The following is a 27,035-nucleotide window of genomic DNA, read 5'->3' as shown; positions in this document are numbered from 1 at the left end:
ACATGATTAAATCCTCCTCTTAGAGTATTTTTAAATGTTATTTCATCTCATCTCTTTAATATAAGTTAAATAAAAAAAGACATCTATGGCAAACTGTTCAAGAATGCATCTATATATTATTATTGTTGAAAATATGAACTTAGAAGCTGAGGATGGTATGTCACATAAAATAAGTGGTTAAAAATCACGAATGCTATAAGTAAATTGCAGAAGGAGAATGATAAACAAGTATATGAACAGACAGATTAGATCTGGAAAAGACTAAAAAGCTGGAATCTAAGTTAAACATTAAATCTTAAACTATGATATTTGAGAAATGGGGTGATTTAACAGGAAGCTAGAGAGAAACAAAATCTAATGGCTCAAATAATCACACTGAAGAGGTGACATGATCAAAGAGCTAAACTCTAGCAGTCATTACACTGTTGGGTGAAAAAATGAAGTGATAAGGATGACGACACATAATCATACATTCTTAACTATGCACAAACATCTTCTAATTAACAACTTGCTTTTTCTTGAATCATAGGCAAGCAGGAGAAGTAAAAAGACTGCCATCCTTGCCATATAGAAATGAAAACAGTTATTTAGTATTCCAAGCATTTGCTACCTGACGTTAGAATGAATATGAGCTGGCTTTTAAGTGTATTTGATCTGCATTGAAACCATGTTCAGATAGTAGCTTTCAGAATACAAAAGTATCTGAAACTACTTGTCTGCAGCCAAGAGTCACCTAATGTCCACTTAGACTTTTACATTCTGTGATCTGTGGTTTGCAAAACCGATTTAAAATTAATCTGAACTAAAGGACAATTTATATATGCCATTTCATTGAAATTATGATGAATGTGTTTGAAATTTGAATTACAATTGAGGTAAAGTCAATACAATGTTAAAAAGCTGGGTTTTCCTTCTCAAACTCATAATGAAATAAAAGTTAAAATGGCTATATTTTAATTTGCCATGTCCATAGTTTTCATGAAATTATAAATAATATGGTAACATAATAACATAATATATATTACGTGAAGTAAAACACGTTGCTTAAGACATTTTAGTCAGGACGAGTCATTACGGTACTTTTATTCTTATGTTCGGTAAAATAGCAACTATTATATTTTTCCTGGGGTGCTGAATAGCTTTCCAAGCCACAGTGGGATATTAAAAACACAAAATGTGTTACATTGTTCTCTTCCAGAGAAGGATAAAAGGACAATGGCCTGATAACTTTTGTGATAGTGATTAGAAGTATGCATTTAGAAGAAAGAATAAGCAAGCATTGAAACTAAGTCTACTGAATAGCTTCCAAAAGGTCAATGACCTGAAAGACTGAGGAACTATTATAGATTGAAGGAGACTAAACGAATGTGGTAATTAAAGACAACAGATGATACTGATGTAGAAAAATTAGAATAAGGACTGTATTAGAGATAATGGCATTGTAACAATATAAAATTTCGAGGATTTGATCCATTGTTTTGTTGTTAAGTAAGAGAATATCTTTGTTGTCAGAGATACGTGCTGAAGTATTTAAAGATGAAAGACTGTGATATTTGGTAAATTCAAATGGTTATACAATATATAATTCTACAATAATAATAATGTATGAATACATGCATATATACATGTTTGAGAGTGAATGTGTAAGAGAGAGAGAGACAGAGAAAAATAAAAAGACAGAGAAAGCACAAATGATGCAATGTGCTAACTGATTATTTGGAGTTGGAATTTTTTCAAAACAAGCGTTGAAACAAAATTTAAACTCAAAACATACTCTCTTTTCTATGACTTCAAGGGTTCAACTGTCCTTTTGCTATATTCTGGTTACAATTCCTCTTCCCCTGGAATCAGAAGTCTTCTGTCCTCTACTCAATTTTATTCCATGTGCCTCAAAGTATGCCTCTTTTAAACAATGTCAGCTTGGATGTTAGACAGCCTCAGATTTATCTTTCTCCCAGAGATCTGTAAAATCTGTATTATTGGGCTGGTTGGCTCCTCCCTCCTAACCATCGAGTCTATTTGCATTAACTCCATCCTACACCCTTACAAGTATTGGAGAGGAGTTTGTTCTTTCTATTGACTGTCAGTCTTGTTAAATAGTATGGTCCTTTGATATTTTTCTCTTTCAAATAATTGGAGAATGAGAATGAAGGCAACATTATGTTTCCTTTACTAAGGGTATAAGGAGGGGAAAGGAGAGGAAGGGGAAGGGAGGAGGGAGAGGGAGAGTGACAATGAGACAGAGAAAGAGAGGGAGAGTACAAATGATACATGTTAACAAATTGATGTATATAGTCATTCTACATCCTCAATATATGAAACCATGGCAAACCACCTCACAATTCAGTAACAGGCAACTGAATGACCCATTAACTACAGAGGATAAGCTACAATTATTTGTAGAAGGAAGCCTTACTTTCTTCTCTTTTGTCAACCCCCACACCACCACATCTACCCACCTACCTGCATCTGTATATCTGATTCTCTACCTCAAGTAAGAAACCCATTTAGGATTTCAGCATTGCTCCCCAAACCCAATATTTCACAGCCTCTTTCTCTGCTTTTTCTACCTATTAAACTTGCATATCATGTCCTTTTTTTGGCGTCTTGCTTTATTTCTTGTATAGCTTAGTAGAAGTTGTTGTCTGTTTTGTTCTGTAGTACTTAAAGCTAAGCCTGACACAGAGACCTGAGAGGTTTTACTTCTCTTTGTTTTAAAATTCTGAGGACTTCAGGTCCTCTTTCATTTCTGGAAAATTCTCAGCTGAGATCATTTGTATATCTCTTCTCCACTTTCTTTATTTCCTTTTCCTGGAACTCATACTAAACATGTGTTTAATCTTCTTAAATATTCTCTATGTATTTAAGTAGATGTTTATTAAAGCATAGAGAAAAATGCACAAAAAGTATAACATAATGAATCTTCAAAAAGTGAACATTGCTGTACAAACAGCACCCAGATCAAGAAATCAAACATTACCAGTGCTCCAGAAGGCTCCTATATTCCCCCACCCAATATTCCCCCACAATTCCCCATATCCACTTCAGAGCCTGCAAGTCACAAGTACCCTGACTTCTAAGATTTCTACATTTGATCACTTTTGCCTGATTTTAAACTTTATATAAATGGAATCGCATAGAGGATCTCCTTCTGTGTCTGGCTTCATTCATTCAACATGATGCTTGTGATGCAGATCAACGTGATTGTTTATAACATTTACTCTGATTCTTTCTTGCATTTCATTTGATAAATACACCATAATGTATTTTATCCACTCTACTTCTGATGGCCATTTATAAGTTGTTTCCCAATTTTAGTAATTAGAAATGGTGCCCACTATCCATCGTTATACATGTCATTTTGTACACATGTATATACATTTCTCTTAGTGATGTACCTTGAAGAGCAACTGCTAGATCATAAACTATCTGTACTTTTAGTTCTACAGAATCTACCAAACGGTTTCCAAATTCTGTGCGAGTTTCACTTTTCATCATGTCTTTTACAAGACATGATTTTTTTCCCACCTTATCCATGCTAATGGGAATAAAGTAGTATAATACTGTAATTTTAATTTGATTATCACTTATGATGAAATTGAGTACTTGTTCATCTCTTTATGACCATTTGGATGTCCTCTCTTTTTAAAAATGTTCCCGCTCAAGTCTTTTGTCCATTTTAAATTGGGTTATCTGCCCTTTTTCATGCATGTGTAAAAGTTCCTTTCTAGATGTTTGGGTTTCAAGTATCCTCTCCCTTCTCTATCACATGCCTTTTCATTCTTTTAGTGATGTCTTTCAATCAATAGAAGTTCTAAATGTTAATGCTATCCAATTTATCACTTTCATTATTAGTTAGCATTTTTAAGTCTTGTTAAAAAACCATTTGACTAGCTCAAGCTCATGAAGATATTATCCTATTATCTTCTTTTCTAGAATCTTTTCTGTTTTTACTTTTCATTCTGACATCTATAATACATCTGAAATAGATCTTATATGTGATGTAGGACAGCAGTTAAGATTCTTTTTTTCCCATATGGGAAGCCAATTGAATGGGCACTGTTTCCTGAGAAGACCAACTTTTCCCAGTGTACTACATTATCATGAAGAGGAGTTTATTTGTAAGATGTGTTCTTAACCTTCTTTTGTCTCTTTATTTTCCACACTACCTTACCTATAGTAGCCTTTATAAATATAAAACATACCGAATATGTAAATCCTCTAGCTATGTTCTTATTCATAATTGCTTTGGCTATCAATTTCCATATAAATTTTGAAGTCAGCATGTCAATTTTTACACACACAAACTGCTGAGATTTTTAATTGGGATTACATTGACTTTGAAGGTCAATGGGAGAAAACTGATATGCTCCAAATATTTAGACTTCCACTTTGTAAACATATTTTTCAACGTGAGTCATATTTAATTTTTCCCAATAATTTTTTATAGTTATCTATTTAGAGATCTCGTCCATCTTTCACCAGATTTTTTTATGGTATCCTATATTTTTTGATGGCACCAAAATGGTGTTTAAAAATGCTGTTTTCTAACCACCTGTTGCTGATATCTATAACATTTTTGTTCACTAACTGTGCTAAATCATTTATTGATTAATGTGGCTTATGTGTAGATCATTTTGGACCTTTAAAATATACAATACATTATCTGCAAATGATTGCAATTTTATTTCTTCTAATTATTCGTACTCTTAATTTCTTTTTTATTCTGCCCCTCTTGGATTGATGAAGATTTCCAGTACTAGGTTAAATTGCAGTGGTTATAACAGTGGTTATAAATAGGGGATCAGAACATACCACCCCAAAATATGTCACTTTGGCATTTTGATTAGAAATAGCAGATGCAGGCAGGGCTCTCTGCCTTCCCCTTTACACCTAAATTCAGGTTATAAATTTCCTGTGAGAAAGGTACCCTCCCTGTTTCAGAAAGAGAGGCACAACCTTACCATCAGTGATAGAAATGAATCTGTACAAACAAACCTTGCTAAAATAACCTTATCTTCCATTAGTTTTCTCAATATATTTCCCAGTCACTTTCTCACGATTTACTGCCCCTAGCCCAAAGCCCTTTTTCCTTTGTCTTGTCATATCTTCATGATTTATCACTCTTTGTTAAAATGATATATAAGAATCTCTTCTTTGGGGTATTCATTTCCTTCCATGAAGCCCCCCCCATTTATATATCAAATAAAATGTGTATGCTTTTTCTCCTATTAATCTGTCTTTTGTCAGTTTAATTCACAGGCCCTAGCAAGAATATGAGGGTAGAGGAAAAGTCTTTCCCATACTAGCCTACTTGGGTCATTCCCAATCATAGATGGACAGCTTTTAATAGTTCATCCTGAAGTATGGCTTTTTAAAAATATTTTCTTTATTTGATTAAGGAAGTTTACTTTTATCTCTTGTTAAGAGTGTTTCCAATAAATGGGCATGAATTTTATCAAATTGTTTTCTGAGTCTATTGAGATTTTCACATATTTTTTCACTTTTTTCTATTTGCAAAAGTGGCAAATTATAATTTTTATTTTTATTCTTGTTACTCTTGTTTTTCTGGAATATTCTCTATGTTTTCAAGTTTTCAAAGTATTTGCCATCTCTTTATCTCTTTGAATTGTATTGTGTGTTTACACTTTGAATTGTATTCTGATTCCTCATATTTACTCATTGCCCCCTTCATTCCTCAGTTGTGCCCAGCCATTATAATTTCTAATTTAAATGAATTTATGTATATGTGCCTATATAAATTCTAGAAATTTTATTAATGTTTAATAAACATTTTATTTGAGGATAATTTCAGGTTTACAGAAAAGTTGCCAAAGAGTTCCCATATACACCACACCTACTGTCACCCTATTGCTATTATCTTACATTAACATATTTTTTACAATTAATGAACCGATAATTGATGCATTATTTACTAACACCATATTTCATTCAGCTTTTCTTAAATTTTACCTAATATGCCTATTGAAAACTTTCAATAACATATTTTCGGGCAGCATAATATACCACTGAGGTTAGGTCACATTTTACTTCAACATTTATTTAATATATGCAATTTATATTGTTTTCAGTTTTTCTCTTTTACGATAGATGGTTAGACATAGAATTACTGAGCCAGAGCAAACCGTATTTTGAATTTTTTTAAAAAGCCTGATTCATACTGCTGTCTTTTTCATCATCTACTTCTGTCATTGTGTATCTACCCAAACAAAAATTTTTTGCTAATTGTAGTGTCATCTAATTCTTTTAATGATTTTGTTTTGGTTACTAGTATAAGAAAGTCTAAATTTTACCTTTACCCAATCACAGTTCTTTTTGGCTGGACCTTAATTAAATTGACCTAAGACAGTTTATCGGAGAGAAGCATACAAATTTATTTAATACAAGTTTTGCATAACACAGGAGACTTCATAAGCAGTGAAGACGCCCAAAATGGAGAAACCTACAGGCTTTTACATTACATGGGACAGAGAGGCAATCGTGGAAAAGTAACTAAAGTATGTGCAGAAGCTAAAGGAAGCTCAGAATTCTTTTAACAAGGTCTGTTTGTATAGTATTCTTTTAGTCTCAACTTCTTGTCCTTGATGATGAGAATCTTACTTTCCTTTTGGTACTGGGAGAACATCTTTCACATGGGAATTTCATCTCCTGCTTTTATAAAAAAGAAGGAAAGTTAGAGTGTTTTTCTTATATCTGCCATTTTTCAAGTGCCTTTAACTCAAAATAGTCAAAATGCCAGAGTGGCATATTTTGGGGTGGCATGTTCAGAACTCCTTCGTGTGTAGTGGAAATAATTTTGTATTTCTTTTAACTCTTAGTGGAGAGGTTAAGAGCGTGTTCTCTTGAGCTATACTCTCTAGATCTAGAACTAAACACTGCCTCTTACTAGTTCTACGAATGCGGACAGGGATCTGGTTTCCTTTTCCACTGATGGGAAAGAGCAGTTCTTAGAAGACAGCTAGGCACATAGTAAATGATCCATATCTGTTAGTTAGCTGTGGTATTTGCTAATACTATTTTCCTATTTCTTTTTGGAAGATTTTAAATGTGTGTGTTTACTTTTTATACAAAAGTTTTTACTTTTGAGATGGATGAGACTATCACATTTGTCTTTTGTAGGGTTTTTCCACTGCTTTTATGGTTATATTTTTCACAGCCTCCTAGAGTTTAACAAAATCATCCAAAATGTATAAACACCATAGTAAAAATGTTAGAATAAAAATGAGCTACTTAAAATAAATAGTAATGAATAAAAAAGGAAACCAGTGATCTTTTCTCATGTCCTTTCAGAAGACTAGATCATAGATTATTCAATGCCATAAATCATGCATTCAAGTGTGAAATAGGATTACCTATAAGTAGAGAAGTAGTTATAGAGTTTGTTAAAGATATTTGCAATAGACTTTTTAGCACCCATGCTGGTATAGTCAAAAACCACAAATGTGTGAAGAAAAAAAATAGTTAACATTTTAGTGACATTTTTTAAAAGTTCACAACATTCAAAAGAAATATTATAGCTGAGAAATGGAAAATGACTTAAGTTATCTCCAGTATCTGAAAAAGGTCAAAAGAATTGCATAGCCACTGAATTTAACCCCATCCTATGGGGAAGCCTTAACCAGACAGTGCTTTTACATTATTACAGATGGAAATTATAAGCCAGAGTCACTGAATATATTCAAACTCTTCCAATATAATCACTTTTGGTTTTAATGGCAACTATAAAGAAATTTTTCATTTTTAAAATTAAAATGTTAAAAAGTATATGATTAAAGGAATATGAAACATTATAAGCTGTATAAAAGCACACAAATTCTTAGTTACATACTGCTATATCAAATACTCTTACTTCTTTTCTTCATATAGAAAAAAAAATTTCCAAAAGCATCATCATTCATTTACTAATGGTGATAGGAGAACAGAATCACTAGATAGATGATTCACTAAAAGAAATTTTTGACTTTAAAATAAATTACATGTATAACGGGATTAAGAATTCATTTTACATTCATATAGTATTCATGTTATATGAACCATAAAGCATATTAATAATAATGTGATTTTTAAAACCTACTGAAAGGAGGTCATTCTGTTAACTGATTATATTAAAAATGGAATTGGAGAACAAAATAATGAGAATGCTGGTAAATAGGTTAAAAAATTTAGACTGTTCTGGGGACTTGGTCAGGAGACAAATACAAACTCAGAGTAGACAAAGGCAAAATAACTAGACTGTGATCAAGGAACACTGCCACAAACTCTATACTAAATAAAAGACATCCCATGGTATAAATAGGAATATGGCTGATGGAATTATTGAAACTGCCTTGTAATTCTTTTTTTTTTTTTTAAGATAGAACTTTGTGTACTGTAGTACAAATCAATTCACTACTTGGTAAGGAATCTCTCTGGAGTACTGCAGACTACAGAGAGTAAGCGTTATGTTATCTCTAAAAGAAGAAGGTAAGGTGATAGGAAAAAGAGGCATTGCGTATTCAAATGATTTTACTATATATTCGCTTAAAGATTAATCCCGTGATTAAATTCTACTTTAACAGCCTATCATTAAGGTCTTGTATAAACAATGTAAACTAAAAGAAAAGTCACTACTACATCTAGATAAATGTTTATAAAACTCTAAGAAATTAGTGCATAAAATATTTCTGCCAAATATTTTTTTCCTACTAAATGATTCTTTAAAAATTTGTGACAGTGAGAAGCACCTGGCTGGCTCAGTAGCTAGAACATGCAACTCTTGATCTCAGGGTAGTGAGTTCAAGCCCCATATTGGGCATAGAGTTTACTTAAAAAAAATTTGTGACAGTGCCAAACTTGTATATTTAGTTTTATTAATATTTGAAAGCAATAATGAAAAGTTATTTCTTTGGCTTTTAAAAATTCATGTTTATGTATCACCCAATTTGTTTTGTTTTGTTTTCTTTTAATTAATCAAAGGTGAATACTCTCTGTTCTTTTCTGATTGACCATCAGGAAAAAATGAAAAACTCCAGTGAGCTCTGTGCTCTCTGGAAATGAGAATTTCATTGGATAGTTTCCTAAAATCAATGTCATCTAGAAGGGGAGCACCTAAAAAAAAAAAAAAAAAATCAGTCTCTTCTCCTTCTGTGATTTTTTTTCTCTCAAATACCTAAATACATAACATGCACTATATCAGGCTCAATATCTGGAGACCTTGAGGTTTTTAGAAGAAAAGATACTTAAAAGCGATAATAAGTAGTTCAAACAGTTTCTCTGGAAGTGGTCATTATAAATCTCATCCCTAGACTATTCAGTTTTTTCCTCTGCCCTATAAAGACTGTGGAGGAGCAAATCAATTCCCTCCTGGTCCAGCTGAATCCCATTTCCCTCTCCTTAGGCAGAGAAAGTTCTTCCACGTGTTAAAAAGCCTTGTGGTAATTTTGCCTAAGCAGTGGAATTGGAAAGTGAAGAAAAAGACATTTGAGAAAAGTATTGTATTTAGTCCAGCTGCTTTCAGATTTCTCATATGATAACTAAACACCACGAACTCCCTTCTCTCTTCCATCTGGCTTCTCTTTCCACACTGAAACAAAAACTATATCAGAACCCAAACAAAACCACTTACCACCAAAGTTTAGTACCTTCAAAACATGGTAGTGTTCTGGCCAGGCAATTAAACTGGCTGCCACTTGTCTAGAAAACATGGGTTGGAAACACTCCCACACAGCTAGAAGCATTTTTTTTTTTAAAGATTTTATTTGTCAGAGAGAGAGAGAGAGCGCACACGCATAAGCAGAGGGAGGGGACTAGAGAGAGGGAGAAGCAGGCTTCCTAATGAGCAAGGAGCCCGATGTGGGACTCAATCCCAGGACCCTGGGATCATGGCCTGAGCCAAAGATAGACGCTTAACTGACTGAGCCATTCAGGCATCCCTAGAAACATTTTTTTTTTAAATCAGGCAAACATACATGATTTATGATATTCAGGTAGAACTATTAAAAATCCTCCTGCTTATTGGCTTAACAGACTGCTCAATTTTCTATAATAACAACATACTACTTATAAAATTTTTTAAAAATGCATGTTAATGTAGGGAGGAACTGAGTTCCCACTAGAGAATTTGGATTTAGACTCAATGTGGATATTTTATCCTTTTTTGGAATAAAATGAACCAAAAGCTGAAATGAAGTAATATTGACTCAAGATAGTTACATCTGGAAGAGAATACGGGGAATTCACTGGAAACATTGGGTTGTCCAATTTGATAATGGCAGCAATGTATAGGAAGGAGTCAAATATAACTCATAGGATGTTGCTGTAATTCACCAACATAGAGAGTACGGTGGGAGAGCAGAATCGGAGAGGAAGATACTGGGTTTAGTTGTGGACAGTTTGAGCCTGAGATGTCTGAGGGAGATCTAAGACAATGAGGGCAGTAGGCAGTTGTATATTTGAGTTTCTGACCCATGACCACAAAGAAGACAAAAACAAAAACAAAAACAGACACAATCAAAACAAAGAGAAAGAACAAGCTTAAACAACCAGAAAGGAAGTCTGGAGAAATGTCACATGAAGACACAGATACAGAAGGTACAGAAGCTAAAAACTCTGAGCCAGAGATCTCTATGCCGGGAAGTCAGGAGGTCAAGAAGGAGGGCAAATGCCTAAAACATGTTGTTATTCCTTGCCTACTTGTACGTGCTAGTCAGGGCAGCGAGAGAATGATCTGACAGAATTTAAAGAACCAGTAATCAAAAGGACAGACAAATTTAGGAGACCCCACACTGAGCATGCCTCATTGCTAAGAGCTATGGGTATATTAAGAAATAGAAATTAACATGTGAGTAAAAAATACCCCACTATAATGGTGGATCTTATTAGAACCACTATATACAGAATAATGAGCTATGATTGTGGGAGCTATCAGCTTCTAAAATACATGTTTTCATTTTATAAAATAAAATCAAATAAAAGTAAGATTTGAGACAGTTATTTTGCAATTTGGATTCAAGTCTTCTCTCTCAGGAGATATAGAAAAAACAATAAAATAAAATATGGAAGCAAAGAGATTAGGAAAATATTGTGGATGAATTCTCTTAATGAGAGCTCTGTGATTTTAAAACACAGCTGATTGAAATCGGAGGCACCCTTGCTTTGCTGATTCGTGCTACTTTGTCAAGTTTTTCACTAACTATCCTCTGTGATTTATAATGTGGAAAATGTTTTTCATTATTTTGCAAAAGAGAATTTGGTACGTTACATATTTTTGGTTAACATAGTATTTTTCAGTATACATTTTGAAACATGTAATTCTTAATATACTTGATTTATGGTATAAAATGCATCTTTATAAAATTGTTGTGTACTATTATATCATATAGAATATGTTGATTATCCATAGTTTAAACTTTACTCTCTTTATCTGAGTAAATGTCTCCTGACTACAGTCTCTAGTTGGAATAAGGGGGGAAACAGTAATATTCATAATATTAAAATAATACAGTATTCCTGTTATTTCGGTGTTTCTCAAATATTCTTCAGAACGATACAAGTCATTGGAGTGATTCCTTATATGGCATATATTTCACCCATAGTAAACTAAAATACTGCTATGAAGATCCACAGAGATTCTGGGAAGGTGCCTCAGGGATGACCTTGGATGTGGGCTTTAGAGAGAAATGGAATGGGGCATTAGGATAGCCACCAAACCTTCTCCCACAACAGCTGCAATTGTTTCTTTTTATCATACTTGGCTTATTAAAAGAAATTATTTTACAGTCATGTTTTACTGTTGGGAAGAAAATGGAAAACTAATATTCTAAGAAGAGGTTCCTATCAGTTAAGGCTTAATATTGTACAAACAATACCACTTGAATTTGAAGAAAACATTTTCTGAGTGTTTATTGACTTATGTTCTTTCATCAGTTTCACATATAATGCAAAATCTTTTATAAGGCAAGCACATCTAAATGGTAAATAAAAGGATTTCTTTCTACCTTTTGAACTCTCAAATTAGATATGCATACAATATACATCATACAAAATTTCACAACGGCTGGTTTAAGAATGTTTATGTGTATATTGAATGCATATAGTACTTTACAAAACTCAAGTTATTTGGAATACAATTGAAGTTACTTAATTTGATAAATTGCACAACAGAGGCTAATGCATATTTAAGAACACTTAGAAAACTATGTTACTGAATTTTGAAATGGCTGAATTTATGTTTAGACTATGTCTAATAAGATCAGAAGGGAGAAATATCTGCTCATGGAATAATATGAACAAAAGGTTAACTGACATTGGTTGTGCTCTTAAGATAGAATTGGAGATTTTGTAAACTTTCTTGAGGGTATTCCTTTTTTAATGAATTATGTTTCTATTTGATGAGAGTAGCTTTAATAAAAGAAAAATATAGTTCATTAATTGCCACCCCTAAAACTCATACACACACTCTATTGATAGCAAACAATGAACTAGAGAGTCACCTAAAATTGAAACATGGTAGATATTACTGAGATAGGTTAGTAGAGCAGTTACCCACACATTTTTTTATATAAAGGATTAAAAAATTCCAATTTAATAAATTTTGAAAAGCAAATGTAGAATGACTTGGGTTTATAAAACTAGAATTTACAATTATCTGTGAATAGTCAAAGACAAATCATAAAACCATTTTGATTACAAATCCAAAGTAATTCTAATGGTTATAGAATCACCCTCCCAATTCCCGCCATAAGATTACAGCTGTTAAATCGTAAACATCCCCACTGCTACTCACACTCCTTCATCTCCTCCTAAGACAGTGTTTTCACACCCAAGTCACATCACACATACCAGGCACGTCTTTCCTTTCACAAAGCTTAGCCAGATGATGTCTCCTTTTGGTGTAGATCAACAACCTTCCTTTAATAAATAATCGTCTTCCCCCAGCGTCTAAACTCATCCAAGTCTTCATCCCTCACATGGTCCCAGTCCCGGTAGGCCAAGTCCTCCTCTAAAAGGAATGCTGGACCAGAGAGGCCTCACCAGTCACACGGTCAGTCCTCTCTATGCCAATGCTGGCTGCACCCCAAGTGGTCTGGCACCTTGACACCCAAGAAAGTTATAGTGTGCTTCTTTCTCTCTCTCTCTTCCTTGTTTCTTGCCACTACTCTGCCTTTTCATGACATCTGTGATGACGGGATGTCTGGTCCTTCCTAGGTCTTCCCATCTTGTGCAACACTTCATGCATAACCAAGTGACCGTCAGGACTACTGTGATGCTGACAGTCTCTTGGTCTTTCCCCCTCTCAGTGAAATACAGTCTCTTCTAGGAGCCAGGAGTCTTAAAACCAGAGACTCTTCTGTGCCTCCTAACACACCAACTCAACAGGAATCTGTTTCTTTGAGATGCCCACTGCTCTGGAGATCTAATCAGGACACCACAGCCTTTGCTAATTGCAAGCCTGTGGGAAGATGCCTGTTCCTTCAATTCTGACCAGTCATTTTGGGTTGAATTAAATGAATATAGTACTACACTCTGCTCTTCACGACACTTCTTCATTAACAGACCTAGAACATCTGCTTGAATAGTCTGAGCACAAAGCTCTTGAGGCTGTCTTTTCCCCCTCCTCTCATCACGTAGGGCCAGGGAAGCGCCCAGTGGCCTTTAGAGTGCCTCTTAGGAACTAGCACCTCAGCGGCTCCAGTGTTCCCCACAACCCGTCATAGTTTACAGCCTCCATGCAGAGTGTGGTGCAGCCCTGCTCAGTCTGCCATGGGTGAAATTTATCAGGGATCTGTGTTCTCTGGAATCTGATCTTAAGTGCTAACCTCTCATTAAAAAGGCTTCCCTTTTAGAATGTCCACATTAAATGCTCAATGAAGAAGTGTTACTGAGAGAAAATATGGACGATTTCTCTAAGAAAAGACCCGTGCTTTCCATTTCAGCACAGCCAACGGGCTGAGGGCCCATTTCTACTCTCCCCTTCATTCTTTCAGCATAGATCCATGACTCGGTGGCAGCATAGCCGGATCCAGGAGGCCCTCACGGTTAAGACCAGAACACCTACAGCATGTAGACAAGGTGAGATGGCAAAAGATACAGATCCACAGATCCTTTCTCAGGGAGAGTGGAAAGCCTCTGGGACAATGAGCTCACTTATGCCAGTGAACACATCCAAGACCAAGTCAAACGTCTCAACAAGGATTTACTTTAACAAAACACACAGGTATGCAATGCCCTGCTCGGGGCCTTCCCATTGAGCTTCTTGGTTTCAAAAGAGTTCTGTAGAGAGCCACCATTGTTAGTGTCCTGTTAGGGGTCTTCTGGGGCCTCTGCCCAAGGGCGCTGCTGTGTGCCTGGCCTGGGCCATTGCTGGGATTTCTAGCAGAAGTCCCTTCTTTGAAAGCATCTTTGCTGCGACCTTCAGGGGCAGGTCCTGGTTCCTCTGGCCTACGGTCGTGCTGAGACAGACTTCCTTATTAGAAGAAGGGGCTGGGTCATCCCTGTGGCTGGTTCCCACTCGCCCTTCATCTGCCTCCCCAGACACGAGGGAGCACTCTCCATCTTTGTTATTGGAGTAGGAGATAGAGGAGTAGTGGAGCCACTTGTAAGGTTTATCAATCTTTCCTTTGACCTAGTCTACGCCAGAAGTTGGCGATGCCTGGCTGAATCTCCAGCATGGAAGTGCTCCGCTCAGGGGAAGAGGCGGGAGAGGAGGAGAGGTCATCCACTTTGATCTGGGGGTAATCATAGTTGTCTTCTCGGCTGTAGGTGTTGGCAGGTTTGCTTGGGGGGTGGGCCTCTCTTCTCAGGATGCCTTCTGCCAGCACTGTTGGGTATCGTGCTGCCACATGGCTGTTTGGTGCTCACTCAGCTCCTCATCCTCAGAGCTGCTGCAGCTGCTGGAGTGGCTAGACTCATCTTCAGGGCTGGGAGACCATGGCTGGGGAGAGATACCTGTGTTCAGCTCCACCTCACAGGCATTCGCTTCAGAATCAGACTCACTGGAAAGGGCCAGGAGGTGTTTGTCCTGGTAGCACCCCAGAGCAGACAGGTGCTACTGGTGAGATGCTGCCTCCTCACACGTGGGCAGTGGTGGAGGTGATGCCCCTGAGCTGGTGGTGGTGCCCCTTAGCGGGTTCCAGGTGGAAGGCGCTGTGGGTGGAGGGGAGCGGGGCAGTGAGGCTGAGCACTCGGAGTCAGTGGAGCCCGAGCGCTCGCTGACCCCACCAGCGGCTGGAGGATCATGCTCTTGCTGGGGTCACTGTCAGAGTCAGAGCTCCAGCCCTCCATCTCGGGGTGCACCAGGGAGTCAAAGAAGGCCATCATCTGGGGGTCATCCTGCACAGACTGGTTGGCATAGTCCTGTAAGGCCCACACATTTAAAAAAATTTCTTTTTAATTGAGATATAACTGGCATATAAAATTATGTTACTTTCATTTCTTAATCAATGGTGGAACACAGAAGAGTGGTGGTGGAAGTTGGAGTAGAGAGTGGCCCCCTGGTAGTGAGGGAAAGGTATTTTACCACTGATATGTTCAGAATTGCTAGCTCATTGTGGTAATAAAAAGTCAACTGGCTTTTAGTGGGTTTGATTATTGTTTTTCAAATGTTCTACAATATACATCCTTATTGCATGCATGTAGGACAAACTGTTCCTACCACCCCACAGCTTGGTATACAAGGAACAAGGAAGAAGTTTTTAAAAAGAGAAGAAAGCCTAGCCAGTGCACCAAAAACCTTTAGAGAAAAAAGCCTAAATTATCATTACATTCCTCTTTATTTTATCAAATTTGTATTAAATTATAGTAATAAATGCCCATTGATATAAATGAAACAGTTGTATTTTTAATAGTTAATAAACCACTAAGCCTTTCCTTAGCTGGAAACAAATAATAACTTTTTCTTATGGGTCCACCTATACTTTTTCTCTTTGCTCAAATAACTAACCATATTTGTCTCATACAAATAAATGGCATTATATGATATACAGAATTCTTTAACTTACTTTTTTATTTAATAATATATTGCAGTATCTCTATAAGTCAATTCATATAGCATTAATTTTCTCTCTTAATTGCCTAGTGCCATACAAGGCACATAATGAGTCTTCAATAAACATTTGTTGAATCAATGAATTTATGAATAAATATATTGAATTCAATTTATAATCTGGTAAATATATGCATGATGTTCAGTCATATACAGAGCTGTGGCATATTTCTCATATATATGCAGGTCTTGTTTTGTATCCTCAACGAACTTGTACAGTTTTATTTTCTGGTATACTTCTTTTTATTTGAGATATTATAGTGTCTAGTTTTTCATGAATAATGAAAATTTCCTAATTTGTTATTTTCAATCTAAAGAATTTTTATATATATCTTGTTCTAGTCACTTTGCAATATTCTCTTACTAATGCTAATGTTTTAAGCACTGTTTCTTGTTTTCTTTTTTCCATACACTCATGTCATTTCTAGCTCGCTTTAATATTTGCTCTGCATATTTCATTATTTTTCTATAATGCATTATATAAAACCTCTGGAACAGGGGCATCTGGGTGGTGTGGATGGTTGAGTGTCAGACTCTTGGTTTCAGCTCAGGTCCTGTCTGGGGATCCTGGCACCGAGCCCCATGTCAGGCTCCATCCTCACTGTGGAGTCTGCTTGAGACTCTCCCTCTCCCTCTGCCCTACCCCCCCAGATAAATAAATAAATAAATAAATCTTAAAAAAAAAACCTCTGGAGCAAATTTGAATGATAGTTGTTATCACTGTCTTCATCCTGGTTTTGGAATAAAACTAATGTTTAATATTTAATGTTATGCTTGCTATCAGGATTTTCTATACAGTTTTAAAATTATTTGACTGTACTATCAAATCCTATTTTAGTTCAGTTTTTTATCTGGAAAGGTCCTTAAATTTTGAAAACAATTCTGCAGTATCTTTTAATGTAATTACAATGTTTTTATCTTTTAATTTGTTGATGAAAATAATTACACTGAAATACTTTCTACTGCTGAGCCATTTTTTTTTTCATTCCAGGAATGAACTCTACTTAGTGATAAGTGTCATTCTTTTAATTTCTTGATTCAGTAAATATTTATTGATCACCTAGTAGACACCTGACACTCTTTCAAGTGAGATTTCCAAATCCAAATGGAGATATCAAAAAGGCAGTTGGATACATGTTGTGGAGTCTGGGGAGAGAACTAGAACCAGGTTGAAGATATAATTTGGGAATTACCAGCATATAAGTGGTATAGATTTATAGTGAGATTAGTGATTAAAAAGAAAAGGTCCTGCAAATACATCATGGGCACTCCAACATATGACAACAGGTTGATGAGAAGGAATTAGTATACAAGACCCAGAAGAAGCAGACAATAAGATAAAAGGAAAACAAAGAAAGTTTGATATCCCAGTAGTTATGATCTACTCTGTTAAATCTGGCTGGGAAGTTAGGTTTATTTTCAGTTTGTGTCTTAGTAATGTCCATGACTGTTTTCTCAAACTACAAAAGCACATAAGCCTATATCATCAGGGAACAGCTTATAACAATTTCAAGGTCCCTGTGCTTGGGTTGTATAGTTATAGTCTTCCACAGTTGTTCACTGGCTGTCTCTCTGAATGTACGTGTGAGTGTGTGTGTGTGTGTGTATATAAGCCCTCATTATATATTAACTAACACGGTTTTGTCATTGTTTTTTTATTTTTATATAAATTGCTATTATTTCTATTTACTTGTACAAGTCACATTTGTTCTCTGGCATATGGGTCATTTATAATGACAACTTATTTTGGATAACAGTTTCCCATCTTCAGCTCTGACCTCCTAATTGCCTGAATGGATGTCATCAGTTCTAGGAATTTACCAATCACAAATTTCCTAGATATATCTATAACAAAAATTACTTTATCATTATAATCTACCCTTAATCATCAAGGGTTCTTTATGATTGTCTTCTTTTTTAATGTTCATAACCTCCTCCTTTATTATCAGCATTATTTAATATTATTTCTCTGCATCCTTTTGAAAAATCTTATATCTAGTTTATAGAAATCCAATAGATATTTTTAAATCACTTACTATTTTGTAAGAACAGATACTTTGAGTAAATAAAGGTAATTGGACACAGATATGACTTATAAAGAATATACAGCCTGATAAAAGAGATTGGAGCTATCACATAACCAATATTAACACAAAGTAGGAATTAATATGTTTCTGATATAGAGGATAAAGATAAAATTCAAAGGAAGAGGTCAATATTTCTGCCTTGAGTGACTGACACGTCCCCATTTAAACTGGGCTTTGAAACATAAATTGATTTTGTAAATGTAGAGATGATTAAGTGATACTCAAAAAGTGAACAGAACAAGTAAACAAAGTGAGAATACTGGGTCAAGTGATATGGAAAATAGCAAGTACTTTTCTTAAGCTAAAATTCATGAATATGAAATGAACGAATAGGAAGTACTCTTTGAAAAGTACATTTGGACCAGGAAATGGAAAGCTCTGGAGTAAGTGAAGACTATTTTCTTTTCTTTTTTTTTTTTTTTTTTACTTTATTATGTTATGTTAATCACCATACATTACATCATTAGTTTTTGATGTAGTGTTCCATGATTCATTGTTTGCGTATAACACCCAGTGCTCCTTTCAGTACGTGCCCTCTTTAATACCCATCACCAGGCTAACCCATCTAGAGCCCCCAGTTTGTTTCTCAGAGTCCATAGTCTCTTATGGTTTGTCTCCCCCACCGAAGACTATTTTTTACAGTGATCTGGTCAGACTTTTGCTTTAGGTAGATTAGCATGACATAAATTTGAGATATGAATTGGAAAAATTAATAGCAGAGGATTGCTATAATTTTCCCATGATAATTTCAATAACTTTCAATTAACAAGGTAGGATTTGTTTTTATCTTGGGTCCCATTTTGTCCTAAGTCCTACTAAAGTATTTCAACTTAGTCTCCAAACTATGTAGATTATTAGTTTGTTAAATTCCACTTTCCATTATTTTTGCACTCACTTTGTTATAGATTAATTTTAGTAAAGCTAAATAATGTGATGAATTTACTAGGTTTTCTCTCAACTAAGATGTTCAATTTAATTATGATACTGTTGTTATTACCCAATAATTCAAAGAGCTGCTACAACCAAAATAACTATAACACAATGATAAGGAAGAGCTTGCCATACTAAATCTCTAGCCTAATTAAAATCACTAATTTATTAAATTGACTGACAACTATCCCAACGGTAAGCATAAAATGGAGCCTAGGAAACAAGCCAGATATAGGTAAACTTGGTATATATAAAGGTAAGACATTATAAATAGAGAATGGATGCTATGACAATTGTTTATCCACATTAAATGTAATGTAATGTAAATGCCCTACAACAATGGCATACAAACACACTCTCACAAATAGAAGATTTGTCAAATATCTAAAGGTAAAACAAAAGTTTGAAACTATTAAGATATATATATATATGAAACTCATATATATATATATATATATATGAAATTTAAGGATAGGAGATGATTATTTAAACAACAATCAAAAGTAAAATGAATAAAAAGATTGCTAATTTGCTGAAGTGCTGATGGCATGTAGGTCTAGAGATTTTTAGCAACTATAAAGTTAAGGGACAAAGCTATTATTTTGAATACACTTCAGAGTACCTTAGCATGACCATCTTGTCCTCATCAAAATGCAGCAGACCATAAATGGCATAAAGTACAAAATCTTCTGTATGATAGAAATAGCAAAAGAAATTCTCAAAGTCTACCCAAAACCCTTGATTAAAAATAAACTCTATAGGGTAATACATAAAGACAAATAACTTAGTAGGCTATGAATGCTCTTTAAAATCTGGCATTCTGATATTAGATGCTAGAGCTACTCTATTGCATAATTAAAATAGCCACAGAATTGAGTAGTATCAATATTTCTCATCTGAAGTCCTAAAGGCTTCCCATAGACTTTGCAAATGATATATCTGATAAAAGGTTAGTATCTAGATTATATAAAGAACTTCCCAACTCAACACTCAAAAAATAACCCAGTTAAAACATGGGCAGAAGACATAAACAGACATCTCTCCAAAGAGGACATACAGATGGCTAACAGATACATGAAAAGATGCTCAACATCAATCATCATCAGGGAAATACAAATCAAAACTACAGTGTGATATCACCTCACACCTGTCAGAATGGCTAAAATTAACAACACAGGAAACAACAGATGTTGGTGAGAATGCAGAGAAAGGGGAACCCTCTTGCACTGTTGGTAGGAATGCAAACTGGTACAACCACTTTGGAAAACAGTATGGAGGGTCCTCAAAAAGTTAAATATAGGGGCGCCTGGGTGGCTCAGTCGTTAAGCGTCTGCCTTCGGCTCAGGTCATGATCCCGGGGTCCTGGGATCGAGCCCCACATCGGGCTCCCTGCTCTGCAGGAAGCCTGCTTCTCCCTCTCCCTCTGCCTCTCCCCCTGCTTGTGTTCCCTCTCTCGCTGTGTCACTCTCTATCAAATAAATAAAATCTTTAAAAAAAAAAAGTTAAATATAGAACTACCCTAGGATCCAGCAATTAACTACTAGGTATTTACCCAAAGGATACAAAAATACTGATTTGAAGGGATACACGTACCCCAGTGTTTACAGCAGCATTTTTAACAATAGCCAAATTATGGAAATAGCCCAAATGTCCATTGACTGATGAGTGGATAAAGAAGATGTGGCTTATAAATATATGTACCATGGAATATTACTCAACCATCAAAAAGAATAAAATCTTACCATTTGCAACGACATGGATGGAGTTAGAGTGTATTATGCTAAGCAAAATAAGTCAGTCAGAGAAAGACAAATGCCATATGATTTCACTCATATGTGGAATTTAAGAAATAAAACAGATGAACATTGGGAGGAGGAGAGGGAGACAAACCTTAAAACAGACTCTTGAGACTTTTTTTTTTTTCAGACTCTTAACTAATAGAGAACAAACTGAGATTTGCTGGAGGGGAGGTGGGCAAGGGGATGGGCTAAATGGGTGATAGGTATTAAGTAGGGCACTTGTGATGAGCACTGGGTGTTATATGCAAGTGATGAATCATAAAATTCTACTGAAACAAATATTACACTATATGTTTACTAACTGGAATTTAAATAAAAACTAGAGACTCCAAAAAAAAAAAGAGGAAATAGCTACAGAATTGAGCAGCGTCAATAGTTCTCAATCGAAGTCCTAAAGATATACCATAGACTTTAGACTATCCGAGTTTAGGGTCTTTAGGAAGATTTTAGAATTGGATATTCATGGTTAATGTCAATGGATCAAGATGTCCATTACAGATTAAGACAGAATACCTAAGATTTACCTTCCTGTCTCAACTACTAGAAAACTTGACAAAATATGTGAAACAAGTCTTCAGGTACTTGCCAACAGGAACTATAGGATTGCGATCTTCAAGAGAAGCGAAATGAACAAGATGATCCCTATAATTGGACCAGTTTATTCCCTAGAAGCAGTAATGGCCAACCTTTTTTTCCATATCTGATGAAAATTATAAATCTGTAGATCTGGAATGCTGTACAAAATAAATATTGCTGACAGAACACTTGGCACATCTGTAATAAAACATATTTAGGGTCACCTGGGTGGTGCAGTCAGTTAAGCATCTGACTCTTGGTTTCAGCTCAGATCATGATATCAGAGTCATGGGATCAAGCCCTGCATCAGGTTCCATGCTCAGTGCAGAGCCTGCTTGGGATTCTCTCTCCCCTCTCCCACTGCCACTGCCCCTTCCCCCTACTCTCTCTCTTTCTCAAATAAATAAATCTTTAAAAAAACATGTTTAACAAATTAGATAAAACAAGTTCTTTGAAAAGATCAACAAAATTGATAAACTTCAATCCTAACTGATCCAAAACAGACTAGAGAAAAGAAAAAAATATTACTAATGTAAAAAATAAATAATAATACAGATCCTGTATATATTAAATGGATGATAAGGGAATGTTATAAACAGCTAATGCATTTGACAATTTAAATAATATAGAAAAATTCTTGGAAGATACAAACCACTAAAACTCACCCAAGATGATATAATAATAATGTGACTCGCCTATTCAAAGAAATTAAATACCTAATGAAAGTTTTTCCCATAAAAAAAAAACAACCTGCAGGCATAGATGGCTTCAGTGGTGAATTTGATCAGACATGTAAGAATTAAGTAATGCAAATTCCATTCATACTCTTCCAGGAAAAACTAGACATGGAATTCTCAACTCATTTTTTGAATCCTCAGTACCAAAATCAGATGAAAACATTAGAATAAAAGAAAACTATAGGCCAATATTTTTATTAACATAGATGTAAAGCCACATTCACAAATGTTTAATGGAATTCAACAACATACAAAACGGATAATGGGATTTGTCTGGGAATGCAAGGATCATTTAATCAGTGTAATTTTCCATAGTCATAGATTAAAGAAGAAGAAAAACACTGATCTCTCCCAAAGTACCAAAAAAGCATTTGACAAATTTCAATAAATATTCACAGTAGAAATTCTCAACCAACTAGAAATAGAAGGTATTGTTTTCTGTCTGATAAACAGAATCTGTGAAAAAATTAAAACTAATATACTTATTTATAAAAGACTGAGTGCTTTTCCCCTAAAATGAGAAAGAAGGAAAGGATGTCTGTGTTGCATCTCTTATTCAAAATGGCACTAGAGTTCCTAGGCATTGTAATAAGGCAAAATAATAATCATAATGATAGGCATACTGATTGGAAAAGAAGTAAAACTGTTTTTAATTCAGAGACAAAAATGAAAATGTATGTGGAAAATCAAAGAAATTTATAAAACAGACACTAGAATCAATAAGTGAGTTTAGCAATGTCACAGGATAGAAGGTCAATATCAATTGTGTTTTGAAATACTAGCCAGAAAATACTGGAACTTCAAGTGAGAATAAAGCATTAGTTTAGCAAAAGATGTACTAGACTTATACAATGAGAAATATAAAACACTGATGAGAAAAACTTTAAAAAGTCCTGATAAATAGAGATTTATATGTTATTCATAGAGTGGGAGATGCAACATCAGTTCTTTCCAAAATGGTCTATAGATGAAACACAATAGAAATATCAACAGCCTCCTTTTTAGAACTGATGATATGCTTCTAAAATTTATACAAAAACTCAAATTATCCAAAATGACTAAAGCAATTGTGAATAAAAGAACAAACTTTTAAGATGTATAATATCTGATTTCAAGATTTATTCTATGACTACACTAATTAAAATATTTTGGATTTTTAAAAAAGATTTATTTACTTATTTAAAGGAGAGAGAGTGTGTGAGCAGGGCGAGGGGCACAGGGAGTGGGAGAGAGAGAACCTCCAGCAGACCCCTTATTGAGCACAGAGCCCGATGAGGGGCCAATCTCAGGATCCTGAGATCATGACCTGTGCTGAAATCAAGAGTGGGACACTTAACCAATTGTGCCACCTAGGCACCCCAAAATAGTTTGGATTTTGTATAAGGACAGACATATAGATAAGTACAGCAGAACAGAGAGTTCACAAATTGACCAACATTATGGTATGTTGATGTTTTATGTAGCTGCAAAGGTGGTTCAATGTAGAAAGAAACATATTTTCAATAAACATTTCTGGAACGATTTTTTATATCCAATGCCAACCAAAGGTTTCCTTTCTCTAGGTCATGCCATATCCAAAAATTAAATTTGAAATGGCTCTTAAATATAAGTACTACAACTACAGAAATTCTTGGGGAAAAAAAGTAACCTAGTAGAAAATCTTTGTGTCCTTAGGTAAAGCAAAAATTTCTGAGATAGAATGCAAAGTTATGTACCACACAATAAAAAATTGATAATTTGGACTCCATAAAAAAATTTTTTAAATGCTCTTCAAAAGAAACTAGAGAAAATTAAAAAGCCATAGTCAGGAAAAAATATTTTAAAAACATATCTTATTAAGAATTGTAATCAGAATATATAAAAGATACCTACAGCTCCATAATAAGAAGACAAAAATCAACTGAAATAGTGACAAAGATTTTCTCCTTGACCAAACTCTAGCCAGGCTCCTCTGAGCCCTCTTTTGATTGGCCTCAACCTTGGCTTATAAAGCCTTGGACAAAATACTAACAGCTCAAGGCCACCTTCCAAAAGTGACCCTAGCTTCCCTTAAATTGCCTGCCTGAGGAAATTGACAAAATACTTTGCTGTCTTGCAGGCTATGCTGCCAAAAGAACGTCCTGTTAATTCCAGGCAACACTTGCAGTTAGAGTCCCTGTCTGCCGGTCTCTGTGGGAGGGTGGGAGCCTAGCTTTGATAAGTGTGCCAGCTAACAAACCCTAACATAGGTTTAACATGGACCAATTTTCCCCAATTTTTGCAATTTTTCATTTCCCTAATTCTATTCAGCCCCTATTCACCTCCCTCCCTATTTCCTCATTCTCCCAGTTACTCCTATGTAATCAAAGTTGAATTCACTTCAACCAGACTCTGTTCCTTATTGTAGAAGGGTAGTACTGATTAAAATCTGTCCTTATCACTTTAGTGTCTGGCTTTGACATTAGGCAAAATATTTGAATAAGCATTTCATGGAAGAAGATTATAAATAACAAATGAGCGTATGGAAAGGTGCTCCTTATTATTAGTCACAGGGAAAAAGCAAATTAATTTACACACCTGCTATAATGGCTAAAATTAAGAAGATAGTATCAAATGTTGATGAAGACAAGGAGCAGCTGGTACTCTCAGACATCTCTAGCAGGAATGTACAACTTTTCAACCACTGTGGAAACTTCCTTGGCAGTCTTTGGTTAAATACACACTCACTGATCTCATTCTACATATCTACCCAAGAGAAATGAAAACGTCTGTTCACATAATAATTTGTACTCAAATGTTCATAACTGTTTCAGTCACAACAGTTTAAAACTGGAAGTAACTCTAATGCCTCATCAATTTTTGAATGGATAAACAAAACATTATATAGTTATATAATGAAATACAATTGAACAATAAAAAATCAAGCTGTTGACTCATTGAACAACATAGAGAAATCCAAAACCTATTATACTAAGTGAAAAAAGATCCTTTTGCTATGATTCAATCTCCATGAATTTCTAAAAAAATAATAATAATCACAGCAGAACAGTGGCTGCTACAAGCAATGGGTCATTGAAAGAAAAACTCACTCTAAAGAAGTGATGGAAGGGAGATAGAAAGTGGGCAAAATGCGTGAAGGTAATCAAAAGGTATGATCTTTCAGCTATAAAATAAAAAAGTTACAGGGATATAATCTATAGCATGGCAACTATAGTTAATATTGTACTGCATATTTGAAAGTTGCTAAGAGAGTACATCTTTTTTTTTTTAAGATTTTACTTGTTTATTTGAGAGAGACAGAGCATGAGCAGGGAGCATGCACATTCCTACTCTTTGGGGCAAAGAGGCAGAGGGAGAAGCAAACTCCACACTGAGCCCAATGATCCCAGGACCCTGAGATGGAGCGTGGAGCCTGACACAGAGCTGGATCCCAGGACCCTGAGAACATGACCAGCCAAAGTCAGATGCTTAACCAGCTGAGCCACCCAGGCACCTCACTAAGAGAGTACATCTTAAAAGCTCTCATCACATGAAAAAAATTCTGTAACTATGTATGGTAGCAAATGCTAACTAGACTATTGTGGTGATCATTTCACAATATATATAAATATCAAATAATTATGTTGTACATTTGAAACTAATATAATGTATGTCAATTATACCTCAATAAAAATAAATAAATAGTGACAGAAATGTTCTATTATATGATTTTGGTAGTGGCTATACAACTATTAAAGCTCACTGAATTAAACCTTCAAATTTAGTTTTAAAATTTTCTACGAATAGAATCTCAAGAAAGCTGATTAACAAATGAATTAATCCTTTCATGATACATCTATTGAAGGAATAAAAACTGCTATTAGAAAAAAACACATTTTATTAATTTCATGATACCCATTTTTTAATATTTTTAAAACAATGCATCATACAACGTATGGTTTCACAAAGTCAGAATGAGAAACATTTTTCTTTCTTATATAAATTATATAAATATAAGGCTTCTAACACTTGATGGCATCTTAGATTCAATAGAATATGGTAATACTAAAAAGTTGAGTTAAGCTAATTCTGCCATGTTATGTTTATAGTATGTGTGTTTCAGGGGAACACACATACGCACATAGATATAAAATATCACAAGTAATTTGTATTTTAATTATATATTTCAAAATTAGAGAAAATATAGAGTATAATAAAAACCTACGTATTTACCATCCTTAATGATCAAAATTGCCACTTACAAAAAAAACATACAATTCTATCCCCTCTCCCTTTTCCTTCTTTTTCCACAGAAATAACTATAATCCTGAAAATGTTACATGCTCTTCATACTCATATTCTTATACTTTGTATTCATAGCAAGAAATAACCAAGTCATGGGCCTTAACACAATTGAATACTATCTAACAATCAAAATAAATGAACTAATGGATATATAATAAACATATTAAAGATAGATTTACTTTATTGAGCTTATTACTATCTGTTGTCTATAAATAAATAGCTATTTTCCACATGAGCCTAAATATTTGCAGGCTTTTTTCCTTAATTTTCAGTCATATGAGAGAAGTGAAAGAATTATTTTTTATGTTCTCTATAGATTTCATGAATACATTAAGTACTTAAAAATGATTTACATACACACATACTTTTGTTGAAAAATCAGAGAGAGCAAGTGTGTTTTACAAATTATACACAACTAACATTAATAAAGGCAAATTTCTTCAGTACTGTCATTTTCTGTTTTTATTGCCTTAAACATGCAGATATCTTCAAAGAACCTACTTATTTGCCCAAAAAGGAAGAAAGTGTTTTCAATCAGAATGTATTGTAAAGAGAAAGCAAAGACCAGTTTTCAATTTTTCATTTGAGTTTAACAATTACA

The 27,035-nt window shown here is 34.7% G+C and overlaps 1 protein-coding gene and 1 pseudogene across 1 annotated transcript in view; both read right to left on the bottom strand.

Annotated features, from left to right (window-relative positions):
* STPG2 (sperm tail PG-rich repeat containing 2) overlaps positions 1-27,035 on the bottom strand; it is a 517,945-nt gene that overhangs the window by 7,359 nt on the left and 483,551 nt on the right. The window lies entirely within an intron of this gene.
* Positions 14,200-26,887, bottom strand: LOC114220117 (DDB1- and CUL4-associated factor 5 pseudogene; annotated as a pseudogene).

The sequence above is a fragment of the Eumetopias jubatus genome, unplaced genomic scaffold, assembly GCF_037043125.1.
Source record: "Eumetopias jubatus isolate StellerSeaLion01/CBP00866 unplaced genomic scaffold, mEumJub1_p1.0 scaffold_2, whole genome shotgun sequence".
In the NCBI taxonomy this organism is placed as follows: domain Eukaryota; kingdom Metazoa; phylum Chordata; class Mammalia; order Carnivora; family Otariidae; genus Eumetopias; species Eumetopias jubatus.
Note: the sequence above shows the minus strand (reverse complement) of the source record. Positions and strands in the feature narration are given on the sequence as shown.